This window comes from Macrobrachium rosenbergii, chromosome 17 (genome assembly GCF_040412425.1).
Source record: "Macrobrachium rosenbergii isolate ZJJX-2024 chromosome 17, ASM4041242v1, whole genome shotgun sequence".
Lineage (NCBI taxonomy): Eukaryota > Metazoa > Arthropoda > Malacostraca > Decapoda > Palaemonidae > Macrobrachium > Macrobrachium rosenbergii.
In genome coordinates, this window is record NC_089757.1 from 11,249,817 (window position 1) to 11,270,648 (window position 20,832).

A 20,832-nucleotide genomic window follows, 5' to 3' on the forward strand; every position below is an offset into this window, starting at 1 on the left:
TTCAAGTCATCAATATCTTTGATTCCATAGTGACATAGAAGCATCAAGAACATTGTAACGTCCCCAGCAATGAAGCATCAGTAATATTTAAAACAGTATTATCTTTGATGCGTCACTAATAAGGAAGCATCAAAAACACTGAAGCATCACTACCCAGGAAGCATCAGTAACACTGATGTATCACTAACTTGAAGCATCAGTAACAGTGAAGGATTAATATCTCTGGAAGCATCAGTGATACTGAAGCATCCGTAACAGGAAGCATTAGTAACAGTGAAGAACCAATACCTTTGAAGTATCAGTGATATAGAAGCATCAGTAACAAGGAACGAAGTATCAGTGATATAGAAGCATCAGTAACAAGGAAGCATCAGGAACACTGGAGCATCAATAACAAGGAAGCATCAGCGATACTGAAACATCACTAATGGAAAGGCTCGGTAGCCCTGGGAAATCAATATCTTGATGCTCGAGTTACATGGAAGCATCTGTAACACTGAAGCATTAATATTTCTGATGATTAAATAGCCAGAAAGCATCACTAACAGGGAAACAGCAATAAAACTAAAGCATCGGTAACACAGACATAACTGTCACTTATGTTTTTGCAGATTTATTTCAGCTTTCTAAAGCTGCTCAAGAGATTATTAGATAAAAATGGATCATGCTTTTTCACGGATCATCCCCTGATTGGAATTTGACGCAGCTCAAAAGAAGTTATTATATATAAGAACGACTTCAATCGGCTAAAGTGTTGTGAATCTTTCAGTCCGAGAGAGACCAAACGATTGAATTCATTTAGAAATGGATTTCATCCGCGAATAATTGGAAATTATTGGATAAACCAACACAATCTTCGTGAAGGAATATTTCCCGCTACCGGGAATCGTTACCAATAATTCCGTCGGATTTCTCGTTGATATATTGATGAAATATGCACGAAGAAAGATGACCAGCCATTATTCATTATACTTTCCGGCTCATTTCCATATTCTACAAACCAAACTCATGATTAAAGTTTTAGGATATACTTACATTCAAGTGCTCGACTTTTTTGGAGTTCCTCTTTAGGCGAGTCGATAGAGTTGTGGGCTAGCACTCGCTAGGCCCGAGTTCGAGTCTCCGGCCGTCTAATGAAGAATTAGAGGAATTTATTTCTGGTGATAGAAATTCATTTCTCGCTATAATGTGGTTCGGATTCCACAATAAGCTGTAGGTCCCGTTGCTAAGTTACCACTTGGTTCTTAGCCACGTAAAATAAGTCTAATCCTTCGGGCCAGCCCTAGGAGAGCTGTTAATCAGCTCAGTGGTCTGGTAAAACTAAGGTATACTTAACTTTTCGACTCTTTTGGGAACTTTATGAAAGTGCAGGCCCCTCTCCCAGAGAGCAGTCCAAAAGTTTCTGTAGTTTTCATGCCCTCATATATATTGTAATTAATATCTATATATATATATATATATATATATATATATATATATATATATATATATATATATATGTGTGTGTGTGTGTGTGTATGTATAAAAAAACCTGGAAACGTAGAAATTAAAGACCAGGTACTAAGCACTTACATGTATTACGTACAAGTCTTCGGTGTGCACTGTAAAATTGAGAATTAGAGACATAAAATAGGAAACCTCATAAAAATAAGATTAACGTTTATAACAAGTAGAACACCATTGCTGTATAAACCGCAGCAGTTTGAAAAAGATTATTGTTATCATATATGTAAGAATATTTTACAAAAAACATTTTACCCCTCAAAATGCCGTTAGCGAAACAAGCAATAGCTACAAGGTGATGTTCTATTTCCCTACAATTTTGTAAACAAGGTAACTATCTTGTTTAAAGAGACCAGAACTATGATTCAGAAGTATGATTATTAAAATGTTTAATAATAACAGCAGATCACTAATATTTCTTTTAAAAGGGAGACACTCTCATGCATGTTTCATTAAAAAGAGTAGCTTCATCAGCGTGATATAATTTGCAGTGACGGCACTGCAGTTCTCCAACCATCTTATTATTATTATTATATAATTTCTCAGAAGGCCCTCTACGAGTCAACCATCATTAAGGAAAATGGTCTTCTGGATGCCGTTGAGTTTATACTGCAGTTTTTCGATCTCACAAATGAGATTTTTAGTTGCAGATGGCAAATTATATACAAGCTGTTCAAAGTTCATTTATTTTCCTTAAATGAACTACTGAAACGTTAAGTTTCGGTAGTTCTTTTTATAATTTACGAATGGCAAATTACACCAGGGATACAAGCATAAATTATCCAGTATATTTTGGGGGCCCCCTCCGGTATTGCCATTTCCATGAGACGTCTCACACACTTGACACGACATTCCAACAAATTATCGAAGTTGTTGTTTATGATTAAGTTGGCGTTATGCCAGCACTGGTACTTGCTCATGGAGCAGCCTGTAAGTTCCATCCAATGTTTTGACGGGAAAAAATGGTCATGAGTAGAATAATTAAAAATAATGGCATGAAAGTGAAAATATGGCCGTGAAATTAAAGATTGGACAGGTATGATTATAAACCCCTTCAAACCCTCAGGTGCCCGTCAGAAGGAAAGGAAGAGTGATAGTAGCGAGCCTTGGCGAGTCGTATGTAGTAATGAGGAGAAAAAAGTATTGCATGAGATACAGCGGCAATATGAAAAAAATCTACGGAGATTTCATACCGTATTTAACTTATCTAGAAACTAGGCAAAAAACATCTATCTTTAGGGGTAGGGGTCAGTGGAGAAAAGGAATGAATTTTTAGTGGGAGAAAAGGCCGTTTTTTTTTTCGCCTTAACTAAAGGGAAGACGTGTAGCTGTACAAGTTTCTTGAGGATAACTGTGTGGTGTCAGAGTATTTAATGGCACTTGGCCTGTGTATGCTCCTCAAAGGAAAACTATAGAATGTGAGGGTATAATTATGTGTGATAAATGGAAAGAGTTAACAGCCTAAGTGAACGATAGAGCGATAGCTGAAGGATTCATTCATTAGACGTTAGGCGGCCAAACAGGGAATGGCCTGTCCGCACTAGCGGGCATGCCCGACGGGCACTTCCAGCTGTTTATGTTTTCTCTCGCTTCTGAAGCACTGTTACCAGACAATCGCACCGTTCTGGCTCCATACTCGGTCGGTCAGTATAGTGGAACGGGTTATGGGAACAGTGTTTGCCCGTCAGGCAGTGCCCGCTAGTGTGGGCAGGGCTGAAAGGAAAGGCGTTAGTGGGAGGAACAGCGTAACTGCCAATCAAAGTGACCAACAACTGCCGTAGTGCTACCCCCCGAGAAAATCGTCAGGGCCATAAGTACTATACCGTTGTTGAGCTTTGTCGAGAAAAAATCTTGAGGTTCATGAGTAGCAATTACAAAAAACCTTGCCCTGTTATATCGCTGATGGCCTCTGCATATTTGCACATGAAAGCCCCAGGCTCATCGCGAGTTATTTGTACTTTCAGTTTATCCTTTGCCAGTCCAGAACGGAGCTTAATTTTACGATTGCTTCGCGCTTTTTGGATATGCTTGTCAATACAAAGCCTGAGATCCAAATGTGTGACAAGAGTATCCTTAAAAGGTAAAGAAATAAAGAAATTATTAGAGAATTTGTCTTCATTACAATTATATATATATATGTATATATATATATATATATATATATATATATATATATATATATATATATATATATATATATATATATATATATATATATATATATATATATATATATATATATATATATATGTATATATATGTGTGTGTGTATGTGTGTGTATGTATATGTATATGTTTTATATATATATATATATATATATATATATATATATATATATATATATATATATATATTATGTGTGTGTGTATGATTGTGCATTTTAGTGTCGTTGCAGCACCGTATGTCATAGTTTACACGGTAGGTTTAAATGTCCCTCAAAAAAGCAAACTGTCATCACTATCATCCATTCCAGAATAATCTCAAGAACGGTACTGCAATAAAGGCGGGATGATTGCATTCTCATATTGGTCGAACCCTGATTCAATATCGGGGAAAGATTTTGATAAGATGGGATAGCAATACTGAATTTCTGGCTAAGAAATGGATTTGAGTCATTGGTTTGCAAGCTTATTTACACTCTCATGCATACACACACATATACTGTGTGTGTATATAAATATAAATTTTTATATATATATATATATATATATATATATATATATATATATATATATATATATATATAATATATATATATATGTATGTATGTATGTATGTATGTATATGTAACTGTATATATGTAACTAAAAAGTCACAAAACTGCACGTGACAGTTATATACGTAGAAAACCACAAGCAAGGAGAAAGTTAAAGACCAGGTACCAGTTGATTTCGTGTATTGCGTGCACATCTTCGGGTTGCGCAGTAAAGTAAAGTGAAGCCACTAACAAGCAGAGCACCTTCGCTGTACATAAACAATAACTTTTAAAAAAATGTTGTCCTTGCGCAGTAATAAGCATGATATTTAACAAAAACTTAAGTACTTAAAATCGTTAAAAGGTGACATCATACTTCCCTACAATCTTATAAACAAGTTTACCATATGTTTTGAGTAGACGGGAACAAAGATGCATAGATTAATTAATGAAATGTTTAATGAAAGCGATTCAGTCATTCTTAAAACAATGTATTAAAAATATTACAGTAATATAAAATTATTTTCTTCTTCAGCAGTGACTTTAGTTGAATATACTAAATTATTTTATTTGTTCAAAAAGCTGTTCAAATTCAATCTCTCAGATACAGGCCAAACACAAAATATATCATCAGCATATCGAAACCCAAAGAACCATTTCAGGCAAAATGGCCAGCAGTATTTTTACTTAAAAAACTTCCATATATAAATTGCTAAACACTGGGGTTACGGGATTGCCCATAGTCATTCAAGTCTTTTGAAGGTAATAGTTTCCGTTAAAAAAAAAAAAATTAAAATCTTGAACACACAATTTTAATAATTCTAAATTTTGTGAGGAACTAAGGGTAAAATGTGTTTTGTTAATTCTTCAGATAAAAAGTTGATAAATTGTCAACTGGTTCTTTGGTAAATAACAAAAGTTACAGAAAAACTTTAGGTTTTAAAGTCATAATTCATGCAAGCATTAATTTTTTTAAACCAAATCTGTGCTATTCTTTATATGTGACTGAGATGTGTTTCCAACAGACAGTTTACATGAAACACTACCTACAGAATTCATTGTTGGGAAGATAGGATCATTGACCGTGTTTATTGTAATGAGGCCATAAGCATGATAAAGTTGCAAATTGTGAAGAAAGCTGCTTGATCAAAGCATAATGCCTTTACGACACATTTTAATTTCTTATTAAAACTACTGTTAACAGTACCTGGGGTGTTTAATCGTAATTCAGAATAAGTTACATATTGACTAAAGATTGTGTATCTTTCTTATGTATTCATCTTTATCCATTATTATTAGAACATGAAATTTATTAGCATTCTTATAATGCAGATCATTAACGTTTTGAACATTATCATAACACTTACTAAAACGTTTAGGAACACTAGTTGGTATTGGTTTTGACCTGACACCAAAAGCAACACCTTTACAAACATTAAACTCATCACTTAACAAACTACTATTCCTTTCCAGATTACTGAAGGAATTTGCAAGTTTACCATAATCAGCATTTTGAATTTGGTTTTATTACAACATTTGATAATCAACTTCTAAATCTTGGTTCTGGCTTCTTTGAGCTAGATAGTTACCTTAATTATAAAACTGAAGAATTACAGTGTCACCTTTTAACAATTGCTTGTTCAGTTTTTGTAATGTATTCTCAGTTATTATTTGGTAGCAACAATCATTTTTTCAAGCTACTGCTTTTATACAGTAACGATGTTCTGCTTGTTAGTGGCATTAACCTTTGTTTTATGAAGTTTCTTTTTTTATGTATCTTTTTCTCTATTGTACTGTACTAGGTAACCTAAAATTTGTACGTGATACACGAAAGTGCTTTGGACATGGTATTTAATTTTCACCTTTACCTTGGTTTTCCAGTGGTTTTCTACTGCAGGTATATATTTGTCTGGTGCAGTTTAGTATATATATATATATATATATATATATATATATATATATATATATATATATATATATATATAGACAGACAGATAGATAGATAGATAGATAGATAGATAGATAGATAGATAGATAGATAGATAGATAGATAGATAGATATAAAGAATTAATTTGGGAAAGTGTTCAAAAATTTACAAGTGGGATTTTTTGCAAGAATAAAACCATAAATAAGATATATAATAGGTTCTGCAGCAAAATCAGTAAGTATTTCTTCAGTTATTAACAGTAGCAGCCTTTCTCCTCATGTTATTACTGACAATGAAGATTATTCTAATATAATAACGATAGTGTCAATAACACAGTCACTGAAGATGGCATAACCTAGTGGTAGTTTCCGATTTAATATTTTTAAAGAGATACAACAGATGGATCATTCCTTGTTGAGTCTGGAATATGTCTGTTATGGATGACACCTGTCTTTGAGGATATCGATCATTAGAGGGCACTGGCTGCAAAATAAAAGAAGTATCCTCAAATAGGATAATATATAGGAAGTTAGGGAATCATCCTTGTCTTTTTGGTGCAAACGAAATGGGTCACAGTGAGAAGCAAAGGGCAGTGTAATGAATAAAGTCATATATTATAAATACATGAAGAATTCTCTGGTCTGGCTTTTAGGATAAGGTCACTTGGAATAAATGAACTTCAGATAATCGTAACAATTTATTTACATTGTATTTACTCAGAATAATTTGCATAGTAAAAAGACATAAAAAAAGTCACAACAGATATACAAGTATTACTAGTGTATAAAATATATCTATATATAAAATATAGCCATGCAAAGTCTTTCATAACAGACAGCATACATACATTTCTGTGGTGGAAAGCTTATTGCATGTGAAATAGGCTCACTAAACATCCGACCATTACAAGTCTAAAGTGAAATTATTTTAAATTACCAGTTTGCATACCTGGATAGTCAGTTCATGTGTAAGTGTACAGTGTACAGTATATGTATATATATATATATATATATATATATATATATATATATATATATATATATATATATATATATATATATATATTAGTATCAGAGTTCTTCAATGAGAGCAAATTTCTTTCTCTTGTTGTGTATATCACTCGTATTAGCTTGATGAATTCCAACCTTGTATGTCTCATCAGAGACTTATTTTTGCTTCATGAACTTTCGAGATGGAAGTATCATCATCGTATATAATAATGTTCGTTTGCATAAATTATGAAATCATTATATAGAATAATGATGCTTTGATGGCCGTCCTGAAATCTGTATCATTAAGTATGTCCTTGAGACGTTTTCAAGATATATGCTCTACTGAAGTCCTTCTTTCGATACAAGAAAATCTGTTATAATAATGATTATTTTCTGTCCTTCCTGAAATAATTATATACACGAATGGTCTTTGCACATGTTTTGAACGTTCCGAACCTCTTCAGTAAAATCAGTATGAGGTGTTGACACTCTCCTAACGCTCGAAAGATCTTTACGCAAGAAAGGATGCTCTGTTGATTCGCTTCAAGAAACAGCGACGACGTCTGAGCAAGAAATAACACCTTTCTTTTTATAAATCACTTTCTTATCAGTCTCTCTTTACTCGTTCACTCTGCGCTTCTTATTTTCTCCCATTCCTTCCTGTATATGTTTTTGCTGGGTCCCCAAGTAGGCTTCGGCCGGAAGACTTTGACCAATTTCTGTTAAATAAAAAAAAGAAGTTAATGATCCAATGTATAATTATACATATTATACACACACAGATAAACTCCAAAGGAAAAAACAGGTAGAAGATCAGTGCCAAGCGCTTTCTTGTGACATTTGCATATACGAAAGTCATGTACCTTTTGCGTGGTTTTCTGAACAACATATATATATATATATATATATATATATATATATATATATATATATATATATATATATATATATATATATATATATATATATATATATATATATATATATTTATATATATATATATATATATATATATATATATATATTTATATATATATATATATATATATATATATATATATATATATATATATATATATATATATATATATATACACACATACATACATAAATATATATATATATATATATATATATATATATATATATATATATATATATATATATATATATATATATAAATGTGTTAATATTCTTTCGCTTGTTATGCAATAAGTAGGGGAAAAATCTATTTTCATTTAATACCCACTCCTCATTCTTTCCCTCTCCCCTTTATCAATAATACCAGGCACTGCTGGGACTTCCCGTCGTTCAAAGAACTCACCTCAGAAAGAGAACTTCCTTCTCCTATGTAAACAGCGTGCAGGAAGGCCAGGGGTACGAATCCTATCGCTACCCCGGCCAGTGCCCAACCGGCAGCTGTAAGGTCAAAGGTGGAAAAAATTAGTCGTAATTATGACAGGGAAATTAGGTTATGTTCGATAACAGTAATGATTTTTATTATTATTTATTATTATTATTTGGAATTTCAGTTGATAACATTTTTGGTTCTAATCACCATGAAATTGGATTGTTATTATTATTATTATTATTATTATTATTATTATTATTATTATTATTATTATTATTATCACTGAAAATATTCCTTCATTCAAATAAGATAAGCTTATCGCCGTTCATTATCTTGCCAAGCAAATGTAGTTAACTAAAAACACCTAAAGTATAAGTTGTATCGGTAAATGAATTAGAGTTAAAAGGAAAAGCATAATATGCAAACTTGCCATCCACATGGAGAATGACCAAATGAGGGAGAAATAAGAATTAATCATTTTTCCAAAATAGAAGAAGAAGAAGTTGATTTTGGAAAACAAAATTGAAGGAATACTTCTTGAAGCGCATTGTTTGTCAAAGGCGAACTTACCGTATGCAATAGTTGGGTAAGCTGTCCCGTTGTATGTGGGCAGGCGGAGATCAATGAGAATGTACAGCAGAATTGCTGTTAAGGAGACGGGTATGAAGAATGCCCAGCAGAATTTCCAGTAGATGCCCAAGTCGACTCCGAGCATAAATTTGATGTCTCTGATGATGTTTCTCATGCCTGGGGAATGCAAATCGGTTTGAGTCTTTTTCTTATTTCGTTTAGGTTGAACATTTTTATCTGTTTTTGCTGTCAGGGTCAGTTTAGCTATTTTACTTATTATTTCATATCTTTAAGACTTTCTAGAACAGCCTCTTCATGCTTGGGGAATGGGTACTCGGAATCATAGTTTTGGTTGTATAGTTACTTATTATTATTCATCTATACGTCTTTGTATAATAAGTTATTTGCATTTCATTTAATATTTATATATTTCTGAAAAGTTAAATGAATATCTGTTTCCACTGCTTAATTCTATTTTTCAATTTCACTTATTTTTAATCATTATGATATTTTAGTTTATGTTGTTTCTATTTCATGTCCTATTTGTCTCCCCAGATTTGCTGAAAAAGATGTTGCTTTTTATTTTTCGAGGTTATTTGATAACTGTTATGTAAATGTCATATCCATTTGCCCTCATATAAATTCAGTAGTTTTATTCTACAATACGCGACCAGTAATCTATATATATATATATATATATATATATATATATATATATATATATATATATATATATATATATATATATATATATATATATATAAATGGATGTGTATGTATGTTCCAGCATAACTCGGAAATGCATTGAGCAATTCCAACCAAACTTGGTATATATAAGAATTACTATCTGGAAAAGAATACTGTGGGGTAAGACATCACTAGCACCAAAGGACACCAAAGGCGGTGGGGGTGGGGAGGGCTTCTCTGAAACGGAGCTGGTTCTGCCCGTAGACTTAGTAACTAAATAAACTTTTTGGGTTTTTCAAACCTCATTTCAGTATACATATGACTTACTATCTGGAAAAGAATACTGTGGGGTGTTAAGACATCATTGGCACCAAAGGGGGTTGGGGGTGGGAAGGGGTGACATGTAAAAATAACCAAAAAACACAGATATTAGTGTCTAATACATAGTTCACGAGGTCACTGAGAGGAATAGTGACACTCCAGATGCCTTTTAAGTCCAAGTTCAGCCCCGATAGAATGGGGTTGAGAAGGGGTGAAAAATAAAATGTAAAAAATTACAAATATTAGTGTCTAAGCCATAGTTTTCAAGGTCGCTGAGATTAATAGTGATACTCCTGATGCCCTTTAAGTCCAAGTTCAGCCCCAATAGGAAGGGGGATGAGAAGGGGTGAAATATAAAATGTAAAAAACGACAGATATTAGTGTCTAATCCATAGTTTTCAAGGTCGCTGAGACTAATAGTGACACTCCCGATGCCCTTTAAGTCCAAGTTCAGCTCCGATAGGAGGGGGGCGTTGAGAAGGGGTGAAAAGTAAAATGTAAAAAAGACAGATATTAGTGTCTAATCCATAGTTTTCGAGGTTGCTGACACTAATAGTGACACTCCCGATGCCCTTTAAGTCCAAGTTCAGCCTCAATAGGAAAGGGGGTGAGAAGGGGTGAAATATAAAATGTCAAAAATGTTGGGCGATATAACTGAAGCAACTATCTTAACAGGAAAGGGAAAGAGTGAGAGATAGAGAGGGAGAGTGAGAGGGAGAGGAAGTAAGAGAGAGAGTAGAGGGGGTGTTAGGGAGGAGAAAGAGGGAAAGAGTAATAGAGAGAGAGAGAGAGAGAGAGAGAGAGAGAGAGAGAGAGAGAGAGAGAGAGAGAGAATCGGTTGTCAATCAGAGTTTTCCTGGGCAACGCCGGATTGGTCAGCTCATATAGCTATAAAACCAGTGTTAAAGTACAATAAGGTCTTACTGGTAATAATATAAATCATTTGAATGCTTGTAATACCTCTAGCTAACAGTCAGAACCTGGCAGATTCAGTCCATACATACCATAGATCCAGATAATTGAAATCGTTTCAATTATAACCAACACGAATATGATAAAGCCTCCTCCGAAGTAGTCCACAAGATCTACTATCCAGGGTCCTCCCTGCAAGAATAAGTAAAATGATGAGTACGATGACGGGAGGAACAGAAACTTATTTGCTTGCACAAGTCATACTGTGAATCTGGCGTCTGCTGAAGAATATAAATTTTAAAAATACGGAGATATAATCAGGCTCAGTTTTCATGAAAAGAAAAGTCTTATTTTTTATTATTTCTTGTTATCATTTTACTCAAATACATTATCATTTGCTGTCATTATTCCCGCTACGATAATTGATTACGTAACGATCCCAAATGGCTAACAGTTTTTTCTCCTGCTTCCTCTTATCATCTCTTTGCTCTGAATTGTTATTATCAGTGCGGCCCCTGATAATTTTATTAGCTTTCCCCAAAAATGACTCCATCCAGGTGACTCACAGGGGTGACATAAACGAGTCCAATGAGGAAGCTGATGATGCATATTCCGAGTGTGATGTAGATTTTCTTGACGTTCGGGAACTGGTCGCAGAACACTGTGATGACGTTGTTAGTGAGAGCAGCTGCTGAACCGACTCCGAGAGTGAACATCATGAGGAAGAACAACACGGCGAAGAGGCCTGAAAGAATGAGAGAAAAAAATGCCCTAAATATATAGACCTATCCCTTGCTTGATTCAAGCATTCAGACCATTTCCAAATACAACTCTGTTGGTTACAGGTCTAAGTACAAGAGGTGGGTTAAATGCAGTTTAACCCCTTCAGTTTTTTCAATTACAAGGCGTTGATAAGACTTGCAGCAAACAGTATGAATCTGGCGCAAGCGATAATGGGTCATAGAGGTGCCCAAAACCCAGTATGAGCCGAAGAGAGAAAGGCACAGCTCCCAAATTGTAAAAATATTTTGTTTCTGCGAACATCAGAGGGAAAAGTAATATATACCAATGGACAAATGACAAATAATTCACCAACAATGGACCAAAAAGTAATGGCGGCTTGGTGGCTTATATCTGATATGAGTGAGGCATTCATTTCCATTTTTGACAGTATTTCTTGACAGCCAATTTAACTTTTGTAACTTGAACGTACATCCGCAGAGGGTCATTTACAAAACAAGTACTATATCTAATCATTGGATATTTACTGTTTTATTCGAGAACAAATGGTGGAAACCATTCAAAACCAGCTTTGACGTGGAAGAATTATTCCAAAAGCCTACAAAATAGTAAACAACAGAAAAGGAACAGCCTGGTGTACCAAGAGGATCGATAGGAAAGCCTTCGGAAACATTTATAATAATAATGATTAACACGGATCAGAAACTTACCTGTGGAGCAAAGCGAAACTTGGCCAGGGCATCAGGGTAAGAGATGAAAGCCAAGCCGGATCCTCCTCTGACGACGTCCGTGATGTCAGCATCCAACTCGTGAGCAAGGTTGCCCAGGATACAGAAGATAGTGAAACCTGCCAGCAATGAGGTCAGAGTGTCTGCCAGACTGATAATCCAGGCGTCCCTGTGGGCGGAGGAGAGAGATAAGAAATGGTATGCATTTATACATACAGACATAAACTCGAAGGTATCAGTGCATTGTGTACAGGTATTACCCTTAAAGCTCGTCTAACAAGGTACATATTGGTAATCTACAGACCGTCTGATAACATGACCATTATATCTGAACACGTCCTGATGGCTAATCGCATGATTCCAAGACAAATGCAAATAGTCCTATTTCAAACGAGAGGTACTCGCCAATAATCGTCCCGTCCTTACCTGTATATGTTCTGTTTGAAGCTGTTGTAGGAGCCAAAGGTGATAATAGCTCCAAAGCCGACAGACAGACTGAAGAAGGATTGCGTCACAGCTGCGTACCATACCTGTTGGCATGATTGAATGATATGAACGCCCATTGTTATAATCGTTGCTATTCATGGGACAAGTCATAATGACCAATGATTTAAACTGCAACGTTACACAGAATGCAATATTTACGGTGAAAAAGAGGAAAATATATCAGAGAGGAGTAATGTAATATAACTTAAAAATATAAATAACTCACATAAGATAAACAGCACTACTAATGTGTGTGTACATATATATATATATATATATATATATATATATATATATATATGTATATGTATATATATATATATATATATATATATATATATATATATATATATATATATATATATATATATATATATATATATATATGTATATATTTATATATATACACATATATATATATATATATGTATATATACATATATATGTACAGTATATATGTATATGTATATATATATATGTGTGCATACCTATATACAATATATATATATATGTGTGTGTGTGTGTGTGTGTGTGTGTGTGTGTGTGTGTGTATATTATATATATTAACTGATATCTTAACATTTGAGCACGTGACACCGAGGTTATTATGTCAGTGGCCCGGTGGATTCAAAGGAAAATTTGGATGTACTCAAGAAGTTAAGAAGAGACATTTTAAGCTAAAATAGCTATAACACTGATGATCAAGTTATGCCATAAAAACAGTCGTTATTCTGTACATAAAAAAGAAGACCGCTGATAAGCCAAAGGAGGACCTATAGGAAGACCTCAAAAAACTAAACTCTGAGGATGACAACAAAGATTACTTACACTGGGGTCAGCTAGTTTCTCCCACTGCGGCGTGATGAAATAAATGACTCCGTCGACGGCCCCAGGAAGGGATGCCCCGCGCCCCAGCAACGTAAACAATACGACGTAGGGGAAGAGAGCAGTGAAGTATGCCACCTGAGGAAGGTAAATATTTAGATAAAAGCTGAAAGGAAATAGCGAGAGAGGACTGATAATTGGAGACATGGATAATAGTTGATATATTCTTATTAGTTGTTTAAAGAGGAAATAGGGATAATGAATGACCTTAGTAGATTTGCAGGTAAACTGAAGACTACTTCCGATAACTGTAGCAGTAATAAAAAATATACATATATACATACATAAATATTATACTTATATTTATATATGTCTATATATATTTATTTTTTATTTATCAGTATGTATATGTATGTGTGTATATATATATACTGTACATATATATATATATATATATATATATATATATATATATATATATATATATATATATATATATATATTTGCGCTTGTATAACACAAGCTCCACCTCTGACAAATATCCAATCAAAATGAAAATCCGACCGCGAGTTTGAAAGCATTAATTTTCAAACCTCAAACAGTTTTAGAGATTTGTGCTTTGCGGCATGAAATGGGAATATGTGAATAAAAAAAAAAAAACAGATTGGAATGACCAAATCAATTACGAAATAAACTATCTGCCTGCTTGCTGTGGCGAGGTAGATTACATGGCTCTCATCTGTCACGTATCGACGAACTTTCAATTAGAATGATACAGTTTTGTTACCTCCGTCAAAGATGTTGGACGGAGGTTTATTCACTGATGTCTATCTGTGAATTATATATCTGAAAAGATTACTATTGGATTTCAGTTAGGTTTTGTGGAGGGCTGGGATACGAACAGAGAAATTTTGGATCAGACACAGTTGTATCCAGGTGCAGGTCTAGGATTTTTTTCCTGGAACAACAGGATATATTGCCGTCATACTTAATGGATATTCAGCTGTGGACAAAGAATGAGGTGATGGAATTTTGAGATAAATCTGCGTTCTACCTGGGATCCGAGTTTTTTGTTTTTGTGTATGGGGGGGGGGGGACGCTTTGATGTGTTTAATTGGGAACAGGCTCAGGTAGGCACATTGTTTTCCAGTTTTTGCATGAAATGTCTTTGACACTTCTCCCTGACAGGTCATAATGCATTTTCATCATTGATTACCACAGTGTCGTGACAAAAAAATATTTAGTTTTCATATATCTGTCGTTGGTATTGTAACCGAAATGAATTTTATAATTATTTTCAGTCACAGGAGTTACCTTTAAAATCAGTCAATCGTTTTGATATTTCATTGTCCATGTTTGCTAATTCCATGTGTTCTGGAATTGATCAGTGTCATTCATAAATGAGAGAAAGAAATATATATAACCGTCTGCAGCATAAAATACGTCGACTTCCCGGAATGAGTTAATTGTTTTCAACGATCTGATGTTTCACTAATGTCAAGTATATGAAAATTTGAATGTTGCAAAAGTATATTTTATCTTTGACTTGTTTTGATAATCGATAGCATCATGCCTTTTTATGCAAAGATATATATATATATATATATATATATATATATATATATATATATATATATATATATATATACATGAGTGTGTGAATGTGTTTTTTGCCTATTTTGTTAACGTGAATTTTCAAAATGAGACACATGAAATAAACAGGCGTAGATGGCCTTCGAATAACTCATCTTTCAAAGGCCTAAACAGTGGAGGAGCTATAGACTCACCTTGCCAGATGACTGGACACCTTTGGCCAGTGTTAAGAACACGATGACCCACGAAAACAAAAGACACAAGGTCAGCCTCCACTCGGGAAGACCGATGCCGTCATCAATGCTGTTGGACTGTTTGAGAACATATTTTCTGTGGAAGACATGAGAGAAGTAAATCAATTATAATAAAATTTAACTTAGGTTGTATTATCTGTTTTACTTGGGCACTAGAATCCAGCGGTTGTGGCTTATAGAGAAAAATTAAATTTTAACTTTTTTTTTCTCATGTTACTTGGTTAAGTGAGGCTAAAGAAAGACTAAAGAAGAGCTGGCAAGACATAGCAAACGAAAAACGATAATAGGAAAAAATTAGGATAAATTGATATGATGAAAAAAGAACCAGTTGGGAGATGGACGAGGATGAAGGGGACACATGGAAGTACATATAAAAGAAGAAAAAATTAACACAAAGATGAAACGGAAGGCAGAGGGGTTTATGCAAAGAATAAGGGAATAGAAGAGAGAAATTAATGCAAAGGTAATAGTGATGAGAGACGTGCAGTGATGAAAGAAGTTGAGAAGAGAGGAATCTGTAGAGATGGAAGGAAATGGGTTATAGGACGGATGCAAAGGTGAGATGGAAGGAAGAGAGAAAGGAAAGAAATAATGAAGAGGAAGTGTTCATATAGTATCACCCTCCCTCACAAGCTCCAACCGCCAGGATAGAGACAATGTGCAATATACCATAACGTAGACTTCCTCATTCATTATCTCTAAATATAATGGATACGAAAGCTTGGGGCAAAGGTGAAGTGATAATGTAATAAGAAAGAGGGATTCAAAATGGAGTTACGTGAAAGGGGAGGCGACAAATAACCTCGGTACCCAGAGGCACCAAAGTAGAGGCAGTCCAGTGCCATTACATCTACTTTCTCGACCTTCCAGTGGGGTCGATTTCACTCACAAGTAATACTGCTCCGAGGACGACTGAGAGGTGTTAGTGAAGGTCGCGTTTCCCGACGCATCGACGCAGTTTTCGTCCGCCCAGTTCTCGTAGTCGCACACTGACCAAGGCAGGACGGACGAGAACGACTGGATGAAGTAGAACACACACAGGGCCATCAGGGAGCAATAGTAGGTCACCGCTGACCACGTGCCCAGCATTTGCCCCAATCCTACGCCTGGTGGACGAAAAATAGAATGGTGGATTTAGTTCAGTCTTATAACTTATATTGTAAAGGGGGTGTCCATTAGTGCAAACTTTAATTGTAAATTTCGTACAGTTAACGAAACGAATGTAATAAATGCGTCGATATACAACTGATTAATTGTATATCGATGCATAAAAGGTGAAAAACTGATGTCAAGATCTAAAGTCGTTGCACTTTTAGCATGAAGTATGAAGGATCTGTTATCCTAAACTAAATAACTTTTAACTTTAGGTATGATAGATGAAATATGCATTGGTGTATTAAAAAGTTAAATGCTGATATCTTTGCCCCAGGGGGTTTCACTTCCGCATCTTGGGGTAGAGGGTCTTTCATTTAAATTTAAATAGCCGTTAGTGACATTAAGTCATGCATAAAATATGAAAAGCGGATTTTTGGAACCCAAGCCGCTTCATCGCCATTATTTTTTGTATGGTATCACTATTATTAGCCAACCTACAAACCTACTTTGAAAAAAAGAGAATGCTGCAGACCAAGGGCTAAAAAAAAATGGAAAATAGCCAAGCATTGAAAAAAAAAAGGGCAGAAGTAATGAATAAGCTATACAAGAGAAATACCTTTCTAGGTCTCAACGATTCAACTACATAACTAAGATCATTCCATAATTTGGTCACAGCTTGAGCAGAAAAAAAAAAAAAATTCAGATAAACCAAACCGCTCACCTTTCAGAGCAGGGACGCATTTCCACGCTTTGACACTTCCCAAAGAGGAGAACTGACCGATAGCGAGTTCCAAGAAATATAGAGGCTGTAAAGATAATAAATCATTTATTAGTCATTTTTCATATGAATAGTCTGTGCAAAGACTTTCGCCTGGGGGGGGGGTGTTCTTGGAATATTTTCAAAGGATACTTTATGAATCATAGTCACTTCAGTTTGGTCGTGCTTAGTATCTCGTGGGCAGAGCACATAATGAAAATTGTTGTTTTGCGTAACCCCAGGTGGTGTAAGACTGTTATCAAAGGGTACCTTCAATCCCTTGAAGTATATTAATGTGCTCTGAATTTGATATTGCTGATTTATTGAGTACATTAGAAGCATATTTCAATTCCAAAAGTATCGATTCAACACTGAGTACCTTACAATATTAAATGCAGTTTAATTTAGATCACTTACTTATTCGATACAGTTTTCTAAGGCTTAGAGGAAGATGATTATTAACTCAGGGTTATTTGGCAGGAAAGTGTGAGGAACCCAAAGTTACCTAATGAAGGTGGCTTCCTTATTGTTATTTAGGGTAACTTACCAAAAACCGTTCATGGTTTCCTTATTGTTATTTAGGCTAACATACCAAAAACCGTTCATCCAAAGCAGTAACATGTTACTTTTAACTTACGTTTGACGTATTGTAAAATATCCAATAATTTTCAACTATTTAATGAAATCTTTAAAAAAATTATGTTTCTTAACAATTTATGATATATGATATATCTTCTCTTAAGCATGGATCTTACTAGCGTTCAGTGAAAGTGTGATTTGAAAATAATAGAACTACAAGGTGTTGAACACTCAAAGGCTTATACTGTATATACAGTATATATATATATATATATATATATATATATATATATATATATATATATATATATATATATATATATATATATATATATATATATATATATATATATATATATATATATATATATATATATGTATATATATATATATACATGATATTATAGCTAGCTACTCACTCTTCCAATAAAAGTCAAAACGACGAGGTAAGGTATGAGAAAAGCTCCGCCGCCGTTCTCTCAGGCTGTCATGGGGAAACGCCAGACGTTGCCAAGGCCAACTGACAGCGCTATGCAGGACAACAGGAACTCGATAGGATTGGACCACTTCTGACGTTCCTCTCCGTCTTCTTCCGGTAGATCCTGTAAGAGATGGAAGGACAGTGAGTTTGGGCTAATAGGATGAACCAGTTAGATCCTTCGGGAAATAAATTAGCATATCTCTAGATTCATACATGGCTGACCCATGGGTTTTTGATTTTAACTGGGTAGTAAAAACTTAGAGAGTTAGAGAGGGTGGACAGCTGAGTAGGAAGAGACCAAAGGAAATACCATGAGATGTAAAACACTAACCTTTATTGGGACCTATCCCTGAGGAGTGTAGGATATAGGATGATGGTTATTTTTTTTTTAATGGAAAGAGCCAGGTAGCCAAAACGAAAGTTTTGAACCCTTGTTGCGGTTATATTATTATTATTATTATTATTATTATTATTATTATTATATTATTATTATTATTATTATTATTATTATTATTCATGGCTAAATTCACATTGTAAGGCAAATAAAGAAGAGAAGAATGAATAGTGATGTTAAATGAATTCTCTCCGGTGCGGACTGACGTCCTTCCAGAGCTGTCGGTGTTCATGGAGTTAAGAGACACTAAAAAGAAAGCATCTCAAAATAACAGAAAGGTGTTGGTTATGGAAAGAATTTCTGTTAAAGGGCTTAAACCTAGATTTGTGGTATGCAATCTGATAAAGAATAGCATTCACTATTTTACTGTCTTCATAATCCTCTTAACAGTTATCATGAAATATAGCTTTGCGGGATTACACTTTTTGCTATTCGTCTAGTGCTTAAAGCAGAAGAGATGGAGTTTAGCAAAGAATACTTAGATTTTACGTATCTGCTGTTATTACGTAATCTGCTAATCCTCTTCTGTCTTTAAACCGGATAAAGATGTGTGGCAGGTAAACTTTTATTATAATTTTGCATCAGCAAGTGAAAAGGTGTAACGATTTTTAAATCCTTAACTGGCTTTTGTATATTCGAGTTCCTGTCATCCCATTTAACTTAAAATTCTTAGTTGGAATGGTTCGAAAATTAAACTGAAAAATAGATATTTGTGGGTCTGAAAGTAAAATGTCAAAATCCTCTTAAGTATTTTCAAGCTTTCGCGTAATGTTTACGTACCTAAAACTGGGTGAACTTTATAAGATCTTTCTGGTAATATAAAAAGAAACACAAAACATTATTAGCGTCACAGATCCATTTTACACTATTAATAACAATAGAGAAATATATTTCGCCAAAGCCAGTGAAAATAATTCGCAAACTTACTAAAATCGTGTCGGATATCAACTCCGTCTGGCTGTCGCCGAAGATCTCGTCTCCCTGATAGAGCTCAGGAGAGCTCTGATTGGTCGATCTGATTTCTGATGTGTAACGGTTTTGTCCCTGGCTCCCGTTTGGGACTTCCTTCCTCGAGGAATTGGGATGGACCCATTGTGGGCTTAGAGGAGATTTGTCCGTCTTAGAAGCGATAACTGGCCACACAGGCATGATTTCTTACGAAGTTTCTTTTGCGAAGTTTGTTTTACGAAGTTTCTCTCCTTGTGTCCTGGTGTTTTGATCCGATTCTGCTGTCAGTGATTTGTTTTATCGTCTTATTTTCTCTTTTAGGTGTTATTTCTTGCTTATTGAAAACGTTTACTTACTGTTTTGGTGGTTTGATGTGGATTGGCCTTAAGTGGTATAATGTTATTTTTCCTCTCAGTCTTTCTTTTTCTCCTGGCCTAATTAAAGTGATATTTTTCTTGTAACAGATTCCAGACTTCACTTCGGTCAATATGATATTTATTCTGTAATTTCCTTTGCTGGATTCTCCTCGGTTAATGTCTAGGACGGAATTACTATTTTAAATGACAAAATAGCTTCAGATTCTCATAGTTTAAAGCTTGCTAGAAATTCGTCCGCAACTTTGTGAGGATGAAAATGAAACTATAAATATACTGAAATAAATCAATAGATATGTAAAGTACCAACTGTTGCACTAATATCACAAGAGATGAGATTCCAAGGTTGCTAAAACTCTAAAGTCTTTTCTGCGACGATCTTTCCTCCGTGATGACAGGCTTGATTCTGATGATTATCGTAGGAAACCCCTTCTTATATATCTGAATTGTGTACGGATAAAGTCTTCATTAGAGGGGTGGAGGGGTGGGGGGTGGAAAGGGTGGTGGGAGAGGGTAGAGATAAGAGACCCGTGATACATTCTTAGCATGTGAAAGGATGTAATAGATTGCGTCATCTTTACTCACAGATAAACGTGTGTGCGTAATTATCCTTATCA

At 34.5% G+C, this 20,832-nt stretch overlaps 1 pseudogene; it reads right to left on the bottom strand.

The window, feature by feature from the left end:
- Window positions 1-7,153: 7,153 nt before the first annotated feature.
- Window positions 7,154-20,832, bottom strand: part of LOC136847726 (sodium-dependent nutrient amino acid transporter 1-like) — a 64,817-nt pseudogene continuing 51,138 nt past the window's right edge.